We start from the raw sequence: 20,201 nt of genomic DNA, 5'->3' as shown, positions 1-20,201 counted from the left end.
TATGCACCTATTTCAGGACAGCCCTGTGCTCTGAAGGTCTGCTTCCTGTGTACAACAACTGGCAGGCTATGCATCTATTCCAGGACAGTCCTGTGCTCTGAGGGTCTTCTTCCTTTGTACAACAACTGGCAGGCTATGCATCTATTCCAAGACATCCCTGTGCTCTGAGGGTCTGCTTCCTGTGTACTACAACTGGCAGGCTATGCACCTATTGCAGGACAGGCCTGTGCTCCGAGGGTCTGCTTCCTGTGTACAACAACTGGCAGGCTATGCACCTATTCCAGGACAATCCCTGTGCTCTGAGCGTCCGCTTCCTGTGTACAACAACTGGCAGGCTATGCACCTATTCGAGGACAGTCCTGTGCTCTTAGGGCCTGCTTCCTGTATACTACAACAGGCATGCTATGTACTTATTGCAGGGTAGCCATGTGCTCCGAGGGTCTGCTTCCTGTGTACAACAACTGGCAGGCTATGCACCTATTCCAGGATAGTCCTGTGCTCCTAGGGTCTGCTTCCTGTGTACAGCAACTGTCAGGCTATCCACCTCTTCCAGGACAACCCTGTGCTCTGAGGGTCTGTTTCCTGTGTACAAGAGCAGGCAGGTTATGCACTTATTCCAGGACAGCCCTGTGCTCTGAAGGTCTGCTTCCTGTGTACAGCAACTGGCAGGCTATGCACCTATTCCAGGACAGTCCTCTGCTCCGAGGGTACAACAACTGGCAGGCTATGCACCTATTCCAGGACAGCCCTGTTCTCCCAGGGTCCACTTCCTGTGTACAACATCTCGCAGGCTATGCACCTATTCCAAGACAGCTCTGTGCCCTGGGGGGTCTTCTTCCTTTGTACAACTGGCAGGCTATGCACCTATTCCAAGACAGTCCTGTGCTCCGAGGGTCTGCTTCCTGTGTACAACTGGCCGGCTATGCACCTATTCCAGGACAGCTCTGTGCTCCAAGGGTCCGCTTCCTGTGTACAACAACTGGGAGGCTATGCACCTATTCCAGGATAGCCGTGTGCTCTTAGGGCCTGCTTCCTGTATACTACAACAGGTAGGCTATGCACCTATTCCAGGACAGCCTTCTGCTCTGAGGGTCTGCTTCCTGTGTACAACAACGGGCAGGCTATGCACCTATTCCAGGACAGTCCTGTGTACTTAGGGTCCGCTTCCTGTTTACAACAACTGGCAGGCTATGCACCTATGCCAGGACAGCCCTGTTTTCCAAGGGTCTGCATCCTGTGTACAAAAACTTCCAGGCCGTGCACCGACTTCCAGATAGTCCTGTGCTCCGAGGATCTGCTTCCTGTGTACAACAACTGGCAGGCTATGTACCTATTCCAGGACATCCCTGTGCTCTGAGGGTCTGCAGGCAGGCTATGCACCTATTCCAGGACAGCCCTGTGCTCTGAGGGTCTGCTTCCTGTGTACAACAACTGACAGTCTATGCACCTATTCCAGGACAGCCCTGTGCCCTTAGGGTCTGCTTCCTGTGTACAACAAATGGCAGGCTATGCACCCATTCCAGGACAGCTCTGTGATCTTAGGGCCTTCTTCCTGTCTACAACAACAGGCAGGCTACGCACCTATTCCAGGACAGCCCTGTGCTCTGAGGGTCTTTTTCCTTTGTACAACAACTGGCAGGCTATGCACCTATTCCAAGACAGCCCTGTGCTCCGAGGGTCTGCTTCCTGTGTACAACAACCGGCAGGCTATGCACCTATTCCAGGATAGTCCTGTGCTCTGCGGGTCTGCTTCCTGTGTACAACAACAGGCAGGCTATCAACCTATTCCAGAACAGCCCTTTGGTCCGAGGGTCTGCTTCCTTTGTACAACAACTGGCAGGCTATGCACCTATTCCAAGACAGTCCTGTGCTCCGAGGGTCTGCTTCCTGTGTACAACTGGCTGGCTATGCACCTATTCGAGGACAGCTCTGTGCTCCAAGGGTCCGCTTCCTGTGTACAACAACTGGGAGGCTATGCACCTATTCCAGGATAGCCGTGTGCTCTTAGGGTCTGCTTCCTGTATACTACAACAGGCAGGCTATGCACCTATTCCAGGACAGCCTTCTCCTCTGAGGGTCTGCTTCCTGTGTACAAAAACGGGCAGGCTATGCACCTATTCCAGGACAGTCCTGTGTACTTAGGGTCCGCTTCCTGTTTACAACAACTGGCAGGCTATGCACCTATGCCAGGACAGCCCTGTTTTCCGAGGGTCTGCATCCTGTGTACAACAACTGCCAGGCCGTGCACCTACTTCCGGATAGTCCTGTGCTCCGAGGGTCTGCTTCCTGTGTACAAAAACTGGCAGGCTATGCACCTATTCCGGGACAGTCCTCTGCTCCGAGGGTCTGCTTCCTGTGTACAACAACTGGCAGGCTATGTACCTATTCCAGGACATCCCTGTGCTCTGAGGGTCTGCAGGCAGGCTATGCACCTATTCCAGGACAGCCCTGTGCTCTGAGGGTCTGCTTCCTGTGTACAAAAACTGGCAGTCTATGCACCTATTCCAGGACAGCCCTGTGCCCTTAGGGTCTGCTTCCTGTGTACAACAAATGGCAGGCTATGCACCCATTCCAGGACAGCTCTGTGCTCTTAGGGCCTTCTTCCTGTCTACAACAACAGGCAGGCTACGCACCTATTCCAGGACAGCCCTGTGCTCTGAGGGTATTCTTCCTTTGTACAACAACCGGCAGGCTATGCACCTATTCCAGGATAGTCCTGTGCTCTGCGGGTCTGCTTCCTGTGTACAACAACAGGCAGGCTATCAACCTATTCCAGAACAGCCCTTTGGTCTGAGGGTCTGCTTCCTTTGTACAACAACCGGCAGGCTATGCACCTATTCCAGGAAAGCCCTGTGTTTTGAGGGTCAATTTACTGTGTACAACAACAGGCAGGTTTTGCACCTATTCCAGGAAAGCCCTGTGCTTTGAGGGTCATCTTACTGTGTACAACAACAGGCAGGTTATGCACCTATTCCAGGACAGCCCTGTGCTCTGAGGGTCCACTTCCTGTGTACAAGAACTGGCAGGCTATGTACCTATTCTAGGACAGTCCTGTGCTCCGAGGGTCTGCTTCCTGTGTACAAAAACTGGCAGGCTATGCACCTATTCCGGGACAGTCCTCTGCTCCGAGGGTCTGCTTCCTGTGTACAACAACTGGCAGGCTATGTACCTATTCCAGGACATCCCTGTGCTCTGAGGGTCAGCAGGCAGGCTATGCACCTATTCCAGGACAGCCCTGTGCTCTGAAGGTCTGCTTCCTGTGTACAACAAATGGCAGGCTATGCACCCATTCCAGGAGAGCTCTGTGCTCTTAGGGCCTTCTTCCTGTCTACAACAACAGGCAGGCTGCGCACCTATTCCAGGACAGCCCTGTGCTCTGAGGGTCTTCTTCGTTTGTACAACAACTGGCAGGCTATGCACCTATTCCAAGACAGCCCTGTGCTCGAGGGTCTGCTTCCTGTGTACAACAACCGGCAGGCTATGCACCTATTCCAGGATAGTCCTGTGCTCTGCGGGTCTGCTTCCTGTGTACAACAACAGGCAGGCTATCAACCTATTCCAGAACAGCCCTTTGGTCCGAGGGTCTGCTTCCTTTGTACAACAACCGGCAGGCTATGCACCTATTCCAGGAAAGCCCTGTGCTTTGAGGGTCAACCTACTGTGTAAAACAACAGGCAGGTTTTGCACCTATTCCAGGAAAGCCCTGTGCTTTGAGGGTCATCTTACTGTGTACAACAACAGGCAGGTTATGCACCTATTCCAGGACAGCCCTGTGCTCTGAGGGTCCACTTCCTGTGTACAAGAACTGAGAGCCTATGTACCTATTCTAGGACAGCCCTGTGCTCCGAGGGTCTGCTTCCTGTGTGCAACAACAGGCAGGCTATGCACCTATTCCAGGCTAGTCCTGTGCTCTTAGGGCCTGCTTCCTGTGTATAACAACTAGCAGGCTCTGCACCTATTTTAGGACAGTCCTGTGCTCCGAGGGTCTGCTTCCTGTGTGCAACAACAGGCAGGCTATGCACCTCTTCTAGGACAGCTCTGTGCGCCGAGGGTCTGCCTCCTGTGTACAACAACAGACAGGCTTTGCATGCACCTATTCCAGGACATGCCTGTGCTCTGAGGGTCTGCTTCCTGTGTACAACAACTGGCAGGCTATGCACCTATTCGAGGACAGCCCTGTGCTCCGAGGGTCTGCTTCCTCTGTACAACAACTGGCAGGCTATTCAATTATTCCAGGACAACCCTGTGCTCTAAGGGTCTGCTTCCTGTGTACAACAACAGGCAGGCTATGCACCTATTTCAGGACAGCCCTGTGTTCTGAAGGCCGCTTCCTGTTTACAACAACTGGCAGGTTATGCACCTATTCCAGGACAGTCCTATGCTCCAAGGGTACAACAACTGGCAGGCTATGCACCTATTCCAGGACAGCCCTATGTTTAGAGGGTCCGCTTCCTGTGAACAACATCTGGCAGGCTAGGGATCTATTCCAGGACAGTCCTGTGCTCTGAGGGTCTTCTTCCTTTGTACAGCAACTGGCAGGCTATGCACCTATTCCCGGACAGCCCTGTGCTCCGAGGGTCCGCTTCCTGTGTACAACAACTGGCAGGCTATGCACCTATTCCAGGACAATCCTGTGTTCCGAGCGTCCGTTTCCTGTGTACAACAACTGGCAGGCTATGCACCTATTCCAGGACAGTCCTGTGCTCCGAGGGTCTGCTTCCTGTGTACAACAACTGGCAGGCTATTCACCTATTCCAGGACAACCTTGTGCTCTTAGGGTCTGCTTCCTGTGTACATCAACAGGCAGGCTATGCACCTATTTCAGGACAGCCCTGTGCTCTGAAGGTCTGCTTCCTGTGTACAACAACAGGCAGGCTATGCACCTATTCCAGGACAGCCCTGTGCCCAGAGGGTCCGCTTCCTGTGTTCAACATCTGGCAGAATATGCATCTATTCCAGGACAGTCCTGTGCTCTGAGGGTCTGCAGGCAGGCTATGCACCTATTCCAGGACAGCCCTGTGCTCTGAGGGTCTGCTTCCTGTGTACAACAACTGGCAGTCTATGCACCTATTCCAGGACAGCCCTGTGCCCTTAGGGTCTGCTTCCTGTGTACAACAAATGGCAGGCTATGCACCCATTCCAGGACAGCTCTGTGCTTTTAGGGCCTTCTTCCTGTCTACAAAAACAGGCAGGCTACGCACCTATTCCAGGACAGCCCTGTGCTCTGAGTGTCTTCTTCCTTTGTACAACAACTGGCAGGCTATGCACCTATTCCAAGACAGCCCTGTGCTCAGAGGGTCTGCTTCCTGTGTACAACAACCGGCAGGCTATGCACCTATTCCAGGATAGTCCTGTGCTCTGCGGGTCTGCTTCCTGTGTACAACAACAGGCAGGCTATCAACCTATTCCAGAACAGCCCTTTGGTCCGAGGGTCTGCTTCCTTTGTACAACAACCGGCAGGCTATGCACCTATTCCAGGAAAGCCCTGCGCTTTGAGGGTCAACTTACTGTGTACAACAACAGGCAGGTTTTGCACCTATTCCAGGAAAGCCCTGTGCTTTGAGGGTCATCTTACTGTGTACAACAACAGGCAGGTTATGCACCTATTCCAGGACAGCCCTGTGCTCTGAGGGTCCACTTCCTGTGTACAAGAACTGGCAGGCTATGTACCTATTCTAGGACAGCCCTGTGCTCCGAGGGTCTGCTTCCTGTGTGCAACAACAGGCAGGCTATGCACCTATTCCAGGCTAGTCCTGTGCTCTTAGGGCCTGCTTCCTGTGTATAACAACTAGCAGGCTCTGCACCTATTCTAGGACAGTCCTATGCTCCGAGGGTCTGCTTCCTGTGTGCAACAACAGGCAGGCTATGCACCTCTTCTAGGACAGCTCTGTGCGCCGAGGGTCTGCCTCCTGTGTACAACAACAGACAGGCTATGCATGCACCTATTCCAGGACATGCCTGTGCTCTGAGGGTCTGCTTCCTGTGTACAACAACTGGCAGGCTATGCACCTATTCGAGGACAGCCCTGTGCTCCGAGGGTCTGCTTCCTCTGTACAACAACTGGCAGGCTATTCAATTATTCCAGGACAACCCTGTGCTCTGAGGGTCTGCTTCCTGTGTACAACAACAGGCAGGCTATGCACCTATTTCAGGACAGCCCTGTACTCTGAAGGTCGCTTCCTGTTTACAACAACTGGCAGGTTATGCACCTATTCCAGGACAGTCCTATGCTCCAAGGGTACAACAACTGGCAGGCTATGCACCTATTCCAGGACAGCCCTATGTTCAGAGGGTCCGCTTCCTGTGTACAACATCTGGCAGGCTAGGGATCTATTCCAGGACAGTCCTGTGCTCTGAGGGTCTTCTTCCTTTGTACAGACACTGGCAGGCTATGCACCTATTCCCAGACAGCCCTGTGCTCCGAGGGTCCGCTTCCTGTGTACAACAACTGGCAGGCTATGCACCTATTCCAGGACAGTCCTGTGCTCTGAGCGTCCGCTTCCTGTGTACAACAACTGGCAGGTTATGCACCTATTCCAGGACAGCCCTTTGCTCTTAGGGCCTGCTTCCTGTATACTACAAAGGGCAGGCTATGCACCTATTCCCGGATAGTCCTGTGCTCCGAGGGTCTGCTTCCTGTGTACAACAACCGGCAGGCATTGCACCTATTCCAGTATAGTCCTGTGATCTGCGGGTCTGCTTCCTGTGTACAACAACAGGCAGGCTATCAACCTATTCCAGAACAGCCCTGTGGTCTGGGGCCTGCTTCCTGTGTACAACAACTGGCAGGCCATGCACCTATTCCAGGACAGCCCTGTGCTCCGAGGGTCTGCTTCCTGTGTACAACAACCGGCAGGCTATGCACCTATTCCATGATAGTCCTGTGCTCCGAGGGTCTGCTTCCTGTGTACAACACCCAGCAGGCTATGTACCTATTCTAGGACAGCCCTGTGCTCTTAGGGCCTGCTTCTTGTGTGCAACAACTGGCAGGCTGTGCACCTATTCTGGGACAGTTTTGCGCTCCGAGGGTCTGCTTCCTGTGTGAAGCAACAGGCAGGCTATGCACCTCTCCTAGGACAGCCCTGTGCGCCGAGGGTCTGCTTCCTGTGTACAACAACAGGCAAGCTATGCACCTATTCGAGGTTTGCATCTACTCCAGGATAGTCCTGTGCTCCGAGGGTCTGCTTCCTGTGTACAACAACTGGCAGGCTATTCACCTATTCCAGGACAACCCTGTGCTCTTAGGGTCTGCTTCCTGTGTACATCAACAGGCAGGCTATGCACCTATTTCAGGACAGCTTTGTGCTCTGAAGGTCTGCTTCCTGTGTACAACAACAGGCAGGCTATGCACCTATTCCAGGACAGCCCTGTGCCCAGAGGGTCCGCTTCCTGTGTTCAACATCTGACAGAATATGCATCTATTCCAGGACAGTCCTGTGCTCTGAGGGTCTTCTTCCTTTGTACAACAACTGGCAGGCTATGCACCTATTCCAAGACATCCCTGTGCTCTGAGGGTCTGCTTCCTGTGTACTACAACTGGCGGGCTATGCACCTATTGCAGGACAGCCCTGTGCTCCGAGGGTCTGCTTCCTGTGTACAACAACTGGCACGCTATGCACCTATTCCAGGATAGTCCTGTGCTCCTAGGGTCTGCTTCCTGTGTACAGCAACTGTCAGGCTATCCACCTCTTCCAGGACAACCCTGTGCTCTGAGGGTCTGTTTCCTGTGTACAAGAGCAGGCAGGTTATGCACTTATTCCAGGACAGCCTTGTGCTCCGAGGGTCTGCTTCCTGTGTACAACAACTGGCAGGCTATGCACCTATTCCAGGATAGTCCTGTGCTCCTAGGGTCTGCTTCCTGTGTACAACAACAGGCAGGCTATGCACCTATTCCAGGACAGCCCTGTGCCCAGAGGGTCCGCTTCCTGTGTTCAACATCTGACAGAATATGCATCTATTCCAGGACAGTCCTGTGCTCTGAGGGTCTTCTTCCTTTGTACAACAACTGGCAGGCTATGCACCTATTCCAGAACATCCCTGTGCTCTGAGGGTCTGCTTCCTGTGTACTACAACTGGCGGGCTATGCACCTATTGCAGGACAGCCCTGTGCTCTGAGGGTCTGCTTCCTGTGTACAACAACTGGCACGCTATGCACCTATTCCAGGATAGTCCTGTGCTCCTAGGGTCTGCTTCCTGTGTACAGCAACTGTCAGGCTATCCACCTCTTCCAGGACAACCCTGTGCTCTGAGGGTCTGTTTCCTGTGTACAAGAGCAGGCAGGTTATGCACTTATTCCAGGACAGCCTTGTGCTCCGAGGGTCTGCTTCCTGTGTACAACAACTGGCAGGCTATGCACCTATTCCAGGATAGTCCTGTGCTCCTAGGGTCTGCTTCCTGTGTACAGCAACTGTCAGGCTATCCACCTCTTCCAGGACAACCCTGTGCTCTGAGGGTCTGTCTCCTGTGTACAAGAGCAGGCAGGTTATGCACTTATTCCAGGACAGCCTTGTGCTCTGAAGGTCTGCTTCCTGTGTACAGCAACTGGCAGGCTATGCACGTATTCCAGGACAGTCCTCTGCTCCGAGGGTACAATAACTGGCAGGCTATGCACCTATTCCAGGACAGCCCTGTTCTCCCAGGGTCCACTTCCTGTGTACAACATCTCGCAGGCTATGCACCTATTCCAAGACAGCTCTGTGCCCTGGGGGGTCTTCTTCCTTTGTACAACTGGCAGGCTATGCACCTATTCCAAGACAGTCCTGTGCTCCGAGGGTCTGCTTCCTGTGTACAACTGGCCGGCTATGCACCTATTCCAGGACAGCTCTGTATTCCAAGGGTCCGCTTCCTGTGTACAACAACTGGGAGGTTATAGACCTATTCCAGGATAGCTGTGTGCTCTTAGGGCCTGCTTCCTGTATACTACAACAGGTAGGCTATGCACCTATTCCAGGACAGTCTTCTGCTCTGAGGGTCTGCTTCCTGTGTACAACAACGGGCAGGCTATGCACCTATTTCTGGACAGTCCTGTGTACTTAGGGTCCGCTTCCTGTTTACAACAACTGGCAGGCTATGCACCTATGCCAGGACAGCCCTGTTTTCCGAGGGTCTGCATCCTGTGTACAACAACTGCCAGGCCGTGCACCGACTTCCGGATAGTCCTGTTCTCCGAGGGTCTGCTTGCTGTGTACAAAAACTGGCAGGCTATGCACCTATTCCGGGACAGTCCTCTGCTCCGAGGGTCTGCTTCCTGTGTACAACAACTGGCAGGCTATGTACCTATTCCAGGACATCCCTGTGCTCTGAGGGTCTGCAGGCAGGCTATGCTCCTATTCCAGGACAGCCCTGTGCTCTGAGGGTCTGCTTCCTGTGTACAACAACTGACAGTCTATGCACCTATTCCAGGACAGCCCTGTGCCCTTAGGGTCTGCTTCCTGTGTACAACAAATGGCAGGCTATGCACCCATTCCAGGACAGCTCTGTGATCTTAGGGCCTTCTTCCTGTCTACAACAACAGGCAGGCTACGCACCTATTCCAGGACAGCCCTGTGCTCTGAGGGTCTTCTTCCTTTGTACAACAACTGGCAGGCTATGCACCTATTCCAAGACAGCCCTGTGCTCCGAGGGTCTGCTTCCTGTGTACAACAACCGGCAGGCTATGCACCTATTCCAGGATGGTCCTGTGCTCTGCGGGTCTGCTTCCTGTGTACAACAACAGGCAGGCTATCAACCTATTCCAGAACAGCCCTTTGGTCCGAGGGTCTGCTTCCTTTGTACAACAACTGGCAGGCTATGCACCTATTCCAAGACAGCCCTGTGCTCCGAGGGTCTGCTTCCTGTGTACAACAACCGGCAGGCTATGCACCTATTCCAGGATAGTCCTGTGCTCTGCGGGTCTGCTTCCTGTGTACAACAACAGGCAGGCTATCAACCTATTCCTTTGGTCCGAGGGTCTTCTTCCTTTGTACAACAACCGGCAGGCTATGCACCTATTCCATGAAAGCCCTGTGCTTTGAGGGTCAACTTACTGTGTACAACAACAGGCAGGTTTTGCACCTATTCCAGGAAAGCCCTGTGCTTTGAGGGTCATCTTACTGTGTACACCAACAGGCAGGTTATGCACCTATTCCAGGACAGCCCTGTGCTCTGAGGGTCTACTTCCTGTTTACAAGACTGGCAGGCTATGTACCTATTCTAGGACAGCCCTGTGCTCCGAGGGTCTGCTTCCTGTGTGCAACAACAGGCAGGCTATGCACCTATTCCAGGCTAGTCCTGTGCTCTTAGGGCCTGCTTCCTGTGTATAACAACTAGCAGGCTCTGCACCTATTCTAGGACAGTCCTGTGCTCCGAGGGTCTGCTTCCTGTGTGCAACAACAGGCAGGCTATGCACCTCTTCTAGGACAGCTCTGTGCGCCGAGGGTCTGCCTCCTGTGTACAACAACAGACAGGCTATGCATGCACCTATTCCAGGACATGCCTGTGCTCTGAGGGTCTGCTTCCTGTGTACAACAACTGGCAGGCTATGCACCTATTCGAGGACAGCCCTGTGCTCCGAGGGTCTGCTTCCTCTGTACAACAACTGGCAGGCTATTCAATTATTCCAGGACAACCCTGTGCTCTAAGGGTCTGCTTCCTGTGTACAACAACAGGCAGGCTATGCACCTATTTCAGGACAGCCCTGTGCTCTGAAGGTCGCTTCCTGTTTACAACAACTGGCAGGTTATGCACCTATTCCAGGACAGTCCTATGCTCCAAGGGTACAACAACTGGCAGGCTATGCACCTATTCCAGGACAGCCCTATGTTCAGAGGGTCCGCTTCCTGTGTACAACATCTGGCAGGCTAGGGATCTATTCCAGGACAGTCCTGTGCTCTGAGGGTCTTCTTCCTTTGTACAGCAACTGGCAGGCTATGCACCTATTCCCAGACAGCCCTGTGCTCCGAGGGTCTGCTTCCTGTGTACAACAACTGGCAGGCTATGCACCTATTCCAGGACAATCCTGTGTTCCGAGCGTCCGCTTCCTGTGTACAACAACTGGTAGGCTATGCACCTATTCCAGGACAGTCCTGTGCTCTGAGCGTCCGCTTCCTGTGTACAACAACTGGCAGGTTATGCACCTATTCCAGGACAGCCCTTTGCTCTAAGGGCCTGCTTCCTGTATACTACAAAGGGCAGGCTATGCACCTATTCCCGGATAGTCCTGTGCTCCGAGGGTCTGCTTCCTGTGTACAACAACCGGCAGGCATTGCACCTCTTCCAGTATAGTCCTGTGATCTGCGGGTCTGCTTCCTGTGTACAACAACAGGCAGACTATCAACCTATTCCAGAACAGCCCTGTGGTCCGGGGTCTGCTTCCTGTGTACAACAACTGGCAGGCCATGCACCTATTCCAGGACAGCCCTGTGCTCCGAGGGTCTGCTTCCTGTGTACAACAACCGGCAGGCTATGCACCTATTCCATGATAGTCCTGTGCTCCGAGGGTCTGCTTCCTGTGTACAACAACCAGCAGGCTATGTACCTATTCTAGGACAGCCCTGTGCTCTTAGGGCCTGCTTCTTGTGTGCAACAACTGGCAGGCTGTGCACCTATTCTAGGACAGTCTTGCGCTCCGAGGGTCTGCTTCCTGTGTGAAACAACAGGCAGGCTATGCACCTCTCCTAGGACAGCCCTGTGCGCCGAGGGTCTGCTTCCCGTGTACAACAACAGGCAAGCTATGCACCTATTCGAGGTTTGCATCTACTCCAGGATAGTCCTGTGCTCCGAGGGTCTGCTTCCTGTGTACAACAACTGGCAGGCTATTCACCTATTCCAGGACAACCCTGTGCTCTTAGGGTCTGCTTCCTGTGTACATCAACAGGCAGGCTATGCACCTATTCCAGGACAGCTTTGTGCTCTGAAGGTCTGCTTCCTGTGTACAACAACAGGCAGGCTATGCACCTATTCCAGGACAGCCCTGTGCCCAGAGGGTCCGCTTCCTGTGTTCAACATCTGACAGAATGTGCATCTATTCCAGGACAGTCCTGTGCTCTGAGGGTCTTCTTCCTTTGTACAACAACTGGCAGGCTATGCACCTATTCCAAGACATCCCTGTGCTCTGAGGGTCTGCTTCCTGTGTACTACAACTGGCGGGCTATGCACCTATTGCAGGACAGCCCTGTGCTCCGAGGGTCTGCTTCCTGTGTACAACAACTGGCATGCTATGCACCTATTCCAGGATAGTCCTGTGCTCCTAGGGTCTGCTTCCTGTGTACAGCAACTGTCAGGCTATCCACCTCTTCCAGGACAACCCTGTGCTCTGAGGGTCTGTTTCCTGTGTACAAGAGCAGGCAGGTTATGCACTTATTCCAGGACAGCCTTGTGCTCCGAGGGTCTGCTTCCTGTGTACAACAACTGGCAGGCTATGCACCTATTCCAGGATAGTCCTGTGCTCCTAGGGTCTGCTTCCTGTGTACAGCAACTGTCAGGCTATCCACCTCTTCCAGGACAACCCTGTGCTCTGAGGGTCTGTCTCCTGTGTACAAGAGCAGGCAGGTTATGCACTTATTCCAGGACAGCCTTGTGCTCTGAAGGTCTGCTTCCTGTGTACAGCAACTGGCAGGCTATGCACCTATTCCAGGACAGTCCTCTGCTCCGAGGGTACAACAACTGGCAGGCTATGCACCTATTCCAGGACAGCCCTGTTCTCCCAGGGTCCACTTCCTGTGTACAACATCTCGCAGGCTATGCACCTATTCCAAGACAGCTCTGTGCCCTGGGGGGTCTTCTTCCTTTGTACAACTGGCAGGCTATGCACCTATTCCAAGACAGTCCTGTGCTCCGAGGGTCTGCTTCCTGTGTACAACTGGCCGGCTATGCACCTATTCCAGGACAGCTCTGTGCTCCAAGGGTCCGCTTCCTGTGTACAACAACTGGGAGGCTATGCACCTATTCCAGGATAGCTGTGTGCTCTTAGGGCCTGCTTCCTGTATACTACAACAGGTAGGCTATGCACCTATTCCAGGACAGCCTTCTGCTCTGAGGGTCTGCTTCCTGTGTACAACAACGGGCAGGCTATGCACCTATTCCAGGACAGTCCTGTGTACTTAGGGTCCGCTTCCTGTTTACAACAACTGGCAGGCTATGCACCTATGCCAGGACAGCCCTGTTTTCCGAGGGTCTGCATCCTGTGTACAATAACTGCCAGGCCGTGCACCGACTTCCGGATAGTCCTGTGCTCCGAGGGTCTGCTTGCTGTGTACAAAAACTGGCAGGCTATGCACCTATTCCGGGACAGTCCTCTGCTCCGAGGGTCTGCTTCCTGTGTACAACAACTGGCAGGCTATGTACCTATTCCAGGACATCCCTGTGCTCTGAGGGTCTGCTTCCTGTGTACAACAACTGACAGTCTATGCACCTATTCCAGGACAGCCCTGTGCCCTTAGGGTCTGCTTCCTGTGTACAACAAATGGCAGGCTATGCACCCATTCCAGGACAGCTCTGTGATCTTAGGGCCTTCTTCCTGTCTACAACAACAGGCAGGCTACGCACCTATTCCAGGACAGCCCTGTGCTCTGAGGGTCTTCTTCCTTTGTACAACAACTGGCAGGCTATGCACCTATTCCAAGACAGCCCTGTGCTCCGAGGGTCTGCTTCTTGTGTACAACAACCGGCAGGCTATGCACCTATTCCAGGATAGTCCTGTGCTCTGCGGGTCTGCTTCCTGTGTACAACAACAGGCAGGCTATCAACCTATTCCAGAACAGCCCTTTGGTCCGAGGGTCTGCTTCCTTTGTACAACAACTGGCAGGCTATGCACCTATTCCAAGACAGTCCTGTGCTCCGAGGGTCTGCTTCCTGTGTACAACTGGCCGGCTATGCACCTATTCCAGGACAGCTCTGTGCTCCAAGGGTCCGCTTCCTGTGTACAACAACTGGGAGGCTATGCACCTATTCCAGGATAGCCGTGTGCTCTTAGGGCTTGCTTCCTGTATACTACAACAGGCAGGCTATGCACCTATTCCAGGACAGCCTTCTGCTCTGAGGGTCTGCTTCCTGTGTACAAAAACGGGCAGGCTATGCACCTATTCCAGGACAGTCCTGTGTACTTAGGGTCCGCTTCCTGTTTACAACAACTGGCAGGCTATGGCCCTATGCCAGGACAGCCCTGTTTTCCGAGGGTCTGCTTCCTGTGTACAACAACCAGCAGGCTATGTACCTATTCTAGGACAGCCCTGTGCTCTTAGGGCCTGCTTCTTGTGTGCAACAACTGGCAGGCTGTGCACCTATTCTAGGACAGTCTTGCGCTCCAAGGGTCTGCTTTCTGTGTGCAACAACAGGCAGGCAATGCACCTCTCCTAGGACAGCCCTGTGCGCCGAGGGTCTGCTTCCTGTGTACACCAACAGGCAAGCTATGCACCTATTCGAGGTTTGCATCTACTCCAGGATAGTCCTGTGCTCCGAGGGTCTGCTTCCTGTGTACAACAACTGGCAGCCTATTCACCTATTCCAGGACAACCCTGTGCTCTTAGGGTCTGCTTCCTGTGTACATCAACAGGCAGGCTATGCACCTATTTCAGGACAGCCCTGTGCTCTGAAGGTCTGCTTCCTGTGTACAACAACTGGCAGGCTACGCATCTATTCCAGGACAGTCCTGTGCTCTGAGGGTCTTCTTCCTTTGTACAACAACTGGCAGGCTATGCATCTATTCCAAGACATCCCTGTGCTCTGAGGGTCTGCTTCCTGTGTACTACAACTGGCAGGCTATGCACCTATTGCAGGACAGGCCTGTGCTCCGAGGGTCTGCTTCCTGTGTACAACAACTGGCAGGCTATGCACCTATTCCAGGACAATCCCTGTGCTCTGAGCGTCCGCTTCCTGTGTACAACAACTGGCAGGCTATGCACCTATTCGAGGACAGTCCTGTGCTCTTAGGGCCTGCTTCCTGTATACTACAACAGGCATGCTATGTACTTATTGCAGGGTAGCCATGTGCTCCGAGGGTCTGCTTCCTGTGTACAACAACTGGCAGGCTATGCACCTATTCCAGGATAGTCCTGTGCTCCTAGGGTCTGCTTCCTGTGTACAGCAACTGTCAGGCTATCCACCTCTTCCAGGACAACCCTGTGCTCTGAGGGTCTGTTTCCTGTGTACAAGAGCAGGCAGGTTATGCACTTATTCCAGGACAGCCCTGTGCTCTGAAGGTCTGCTTCCTGTGTACAGCAACTGGCAGGCTATGCACCTATTCCAGGACAGTCCTCTGCTCCGAGGGTACAACAACTGGCAGGCTATGCACCTATTCCAGGACAGCCCTGTTCTCCCAGGGTCCACTTCCTGTGTACAACATCTCGCAGGCTATGCACCTATTCCAAGACAGCTCTGTGCCCTGGGGGGTCTTCTTCCTTTGTACAACTGGCAGGCTATGCACCTATTCCAAGACAGTCCTGTGCTCCGAGGGTCTGCTTCCTGTGTACAACTGGCCGGCTATGCACCTATTCCAGGACAGCTCTGTGCTCCAAGGGTCCGCTTCCTGTGTACAACAACTGGGAGGCTATGCACCTATTCCAGGATAGCCGTGTGCTCTTAGGGCCTGCTTCCTGTATACTACAACAGGTAGGCTATGCACCTATTCCAGGACAGCCTTCTGCTCTGAGGGTCTGCTTCCTGTGTACAACAACGGGCAGGCTATGCACCTATTCCAGGACAGTCCTGTGTACTTAGGGTCCGCTTCCTGTTTACAACAACTGGCAGGCTATGCACCTATGCCAGGACAGCCCTGTTTTCCGAGGGTCTGCATCCTGTGTACAAAAACTGCCAGGCCGTGCACCGACTTCCAGATAGTCCTGTGCTCCGAGGATCTGCTTCCTGTGTACAACAACTGGCAGGCTATGTACCTATTCCAGGACATACCTGTGCTCTGAGGGTCTGCAGGCAGGCTATGCACCTATTCCAGGACAGCCCTGTGCTCTGAGGGTCTGCTTCCTGTGTACAACAACTGACAGTCTATGCACCTATTCCAGGACAGCCCTGTGCCCTTAGGGTCTGCTTCCTGTGTACAACAAATGGCAGGCTATGCACCCATTCCAGGACAGCTCTGTGATCTTAGGGCCTTCTTCCTGTCTACAACAACAGGCAGGCTACGCACCTATTCCAGGACAGCCCTGTGCTCTGAGGGTCTTTTTCCTTTGTACAACAACTGGCAGGCTATGCACCTATTCCAAGACAGCCCTGTGCTCCGAGGGTCTGCTTCCTGTGTACAACAACCGGCAGGCTATGCACCTATTCCAGGATAGTCCTGTGCTCTGCGGGTCTGCTTCCTGTGTACAACAACAGGCAGGCTATCAACCTATTCCAGAACAGCCCTTTGGTCCGAGGGTCTGCTTCCTTTGTACAACAACTGGCAGGCTATGCACCTATTCCAAGACAGTCCTGTGCTCCGAGGGTCTGCTTCCTGTGTACAACTGGCCGGCTATGCACCTATTCCAGGACAGCTCTGTGCTCCAAGGGTCCGCTTCCTGTGTACAACAACTGGGAGGCTATGCACCTATTCCAGGATAGCCGTGTGCTCTTAGGGTCTGCTTCCTGTATACTACAACAGGCAGGCTATGCACCTATTCCAGGACAGCCTTCTCCTCTGAGGGTCTGCTTCCTGTGTACAAAAACGGGCAGGCTATGCACCTATTCCAGGACAGTCCTGTGTACTTAGGGTCCGCTTCCTGTTTACAACAACTGGCCGGCTATGCACCTATTCCAGGACAGCTCTGTGCTCCAAGGGTCCGCTTCCTGTGTACAACAACTGGGAGGCTATGCACCTATTCCAGGATAGCCGTGTGCTCTTAGGGCCTGCTTCCTGTATACTACAACAGGCAGGCTATGCACCTATTCCAGGACAGCCTTCTGCTCTGAGGGTCTGCTTCCTGTGTACAAAAACGGGCAGGCTATGCACCTATTCCAGGACAGTCCTGTGTACTTAGGGTCCGCTTCCTGTTTACAACAACTGGCAGGCTATGCACCTATGCCAGGACAGCCCTGTTTTCCGAGGGTCTGCATCCTGTGTACAACAACTGCCAGGCCGTGCACCTACTTCCGGATAGTCCTGTGCTCCGAGGGTCTGCTTCCTGTGTACAAAAACTGGCAGGCTATGCACCTATTCCGGGACAGTCCTCTGCTCCGAGGGTCTGCTTCCTGTGTACAACAACTGGCAGGCTATGTACCTATTCCAGGACATCCCTGTGCTCTGAGGGTCTGCAGGCAGGCTATGCACCTATTCCAGGACAGCCCTGTGCTCTGAGGGTCTGCTTCCTGTGTACAACAACTGGCAGTCTATGCACCTATTCCAGGACAGCCCTGTGCCCTTAGGGTCTGCTTCCTGTGTACAACAAATGGCAGGCTATGCACCCATTCCAGGAGAGCTATGTGCTCTTAGGGCCTTCTTCCTGTCTACAACAACAGGCAGGCTACACACCTATTCCAGGACAGCCCTGTGCTCTGAGGGTCTTCTTCGTTTGTACAACTGGCAGGCTATGCACCTATTCCAAGACAGCCCTGTGCTCCGAGGGTCTGCTTCCTGTGTACAACAACCGGCAGGCTATGCACCTATTCCAGGATAGTCCTGTGCTCTGCGGGTCTGCTTCCTGTGTACAACAACAGGCAGGCTATCAACCTATTCCAGAACTGCCCTTTGGTCCAAGGGTCTGCTTCCTGTGTACAACAACCGGCAGGCTATGCACCTATTCCAAGACAGCCCTGTGCTCCGAGGGTCTGCTTCCTGTGTACAACAACCGGCAGGCTATTCACCTATTCCAGGAAAGCCCTGTGCTTTGAGGGTCAACTTACTGTGTACAACAACAGGCAGGTTTTGCACCTATTCCAGGAAAGCCCTGTGCTTTGAGGGTCATCTTACTGTGTACAACAACAGGCAGGTTATGCACCTATTCCAGGACAGCCCTGTGCTCTGAGGGTCCACTTCCTGTGTACAAGAACTGGCAGGCTATGTACCTATTCTAGGACAGCCCTGTGCTCCGAGGGTCTGCTTCCTGTGTGCAACAACAGGCAGGCTATGCACCTATTCCAGGCTAGTCCTGTGCTCTTAGGGCCTGCTTCCTGTGTATAACAACTAGCAGGCTCTGCACCTATTCTAGGACAGTCCTGTGCTCCGAGGGTCTGCTTCCTGTGTGCAACAACAGGAAGGCTATGCACCTATTCCAGGCTAGTCCTGTGCTCTTAGGGCCTGCTTCCTGTGTATAACAACTAGCAGGCACTGCACCTATTCTAGGACAGTCCTGTGCTCCGAGGGTCTGCTTCCTGTGTGCAACAACAGGCAGGCTATGCACCTCTTCTAGGACAGCTCTGTGCGCCGAGGGTCTGCCTCCTGTGTACAACAACAGACAGGCTCTGCATGCACCTATTCCAGGACATGCCTGTGCTCTGAGGGTCTGCTTCCAGTGTACAACAACTGGCAGGCTATGCACCTATTCGAGGACAGCCCTGTGCTCCGAGGGTCTGCTTCCTCTGTACAACAACTGGCAGGCTATTCACTTATTCCAGGACAACCCTGTGCTCTAAGGGTCTGCTTCCTGTGTACAACAACAGGCAGGCTATGCACCTATTTCAGGACAGCCCTGTGCTCTGAAGGTCGCTTCCTGTTTACAAAAACTGGCAGGTTATGCACCTATTCCAGGACAGTCCTATGCTCCAAGTGTACAACAACTGGCAGGCTATGCACCTATTCCAGGACAGCCCTATGTTCAGAGGGTCCGCTTCCTGTGTACAACATCTGGCAGGCTAGGCATCTATTCTAGGACATTCCTGTGCTCTGAGGGTCTTCTTCCTTTGTACAGCAACTGGCAAGCTATGCACCTATTCCCGGACAGCCCTGTGCTCCGAGGGTCCACTTCCTGTGTACAACAACTGGCAGGCTATGCACCTATTCCAGGACAGTCCTGTGCTCTGAGCGTCCGCTTCCTGTGTACTACAAGAGGCAGGCTATGCACCTATTCCCGGATAGTCCTGTGCTCCGAGGGTCTGCTTCCTGTGTAAAACAACCGGCAGGCATTGCACCTATTCCAGTATAGTCCTGTGATCTGCGGGTCTGCTTCCTGTGTACAACAACAGGCAGGCTATCAACCTATTCCAGAACAGCCCTGTGGTCCGGGGGTCTGCTTCCTGTGTACAACAACTGGCAGGCCATGCACCTATTCCAGGACAGCCCTGTGCTCCGAGGGTCTGCTTCCTGTGTACAACAACCGGCAGGCTATGCACCTATTCCATGATAGTCCTGTGCTCCGAGGGTCTGCTTCCTGTGTACAACAACCAGCAGGCTATGTACCTATTCTAGGACATCCCTGTGCTCTTAGGGCCTGCTTCTTGTGTGCAACAACTGGCAGGCTGTGCACCTATTCTAGGACAGTCCTGCGCTCCGAGGGTCTGCTTCCTGTGTGCAACAACAGGCAGGCTATGCACCTCTCCTAGGACAGCCCTGTGCGCCGAGGGTCTGCTTCCTGTGTACAACAACAGGCAAGCTATGCACCTATGCGAGGTTTGCATCTACTCCAGGATAGTCCTGTGCTCCAAGGGTCTGCTTCCTGTGTACAACAACTGGCAGGCTATTCACCTATTCCAGGACAACCCTGTGCTCTTAGGGTCTGCTTCCTGTGTACAACAACAGGCACGCCATGCACCTATTTCAGGACAGCCCTGTGCTCTGAAGGTCTGCTTCCTGTGTACAACAACGGGCAGGCTATGCACCTATTCCAGGACAGTCCTGTGTACTTAGGGTCCGCTTCCTGTTTACAACAACTGGCAGGCTATGGCCCTATGCCAGGACAGCCCTGTTTTCCGAGGGTATGCTTCCTGTGTACAACAACCAGCAGGCTATGTACCTATTCTAGGACAGCCCTGTGCTCTTAGGGCCTGCTTCTTGTGTGCAACAACTGGCAGGCTGTGCACCTATTCTAGGACAGTCTTGCGCTCCGAGGGTCTGCTTTCTGTGTACAACAACAGGCAGGCTATGCACCTCTCCTAGGACAGCCCTGTGCGCCGAGGGTCTGCTTCCTGTGTACACCAACAGGCAAGCTATGCACCTATTCGAGGTTTGCATCTACTCCAGGATAGTCCTGTGCTCCGAGGGTCTGCTTCCTGTGTACAACAACTGGCAGCCTATTCACCTATTCCAGGACAACCCTGTGCTCTTAGGGTCTGCTTCCTGTGTACATCAACATGCAGGCTAT

Source organism: Ambystoma mexicanum, chromosome 7p (assembly GCF_040938575.1).
Source record: "Ambystoma mexicanum isolate Mex_15411 chromosome 7p, UKY_AmexF1_1, whole genome shotgun sequence".
Lineage (NCBI taxonomy): Eukaryota > Metazoa > Chordata > Amphibia > Caudata > Ambystomatidae > Ambystoma > Ambystoma mexicanum.
Note: the sequence above shows the minus strand (reverse complement) of the source record.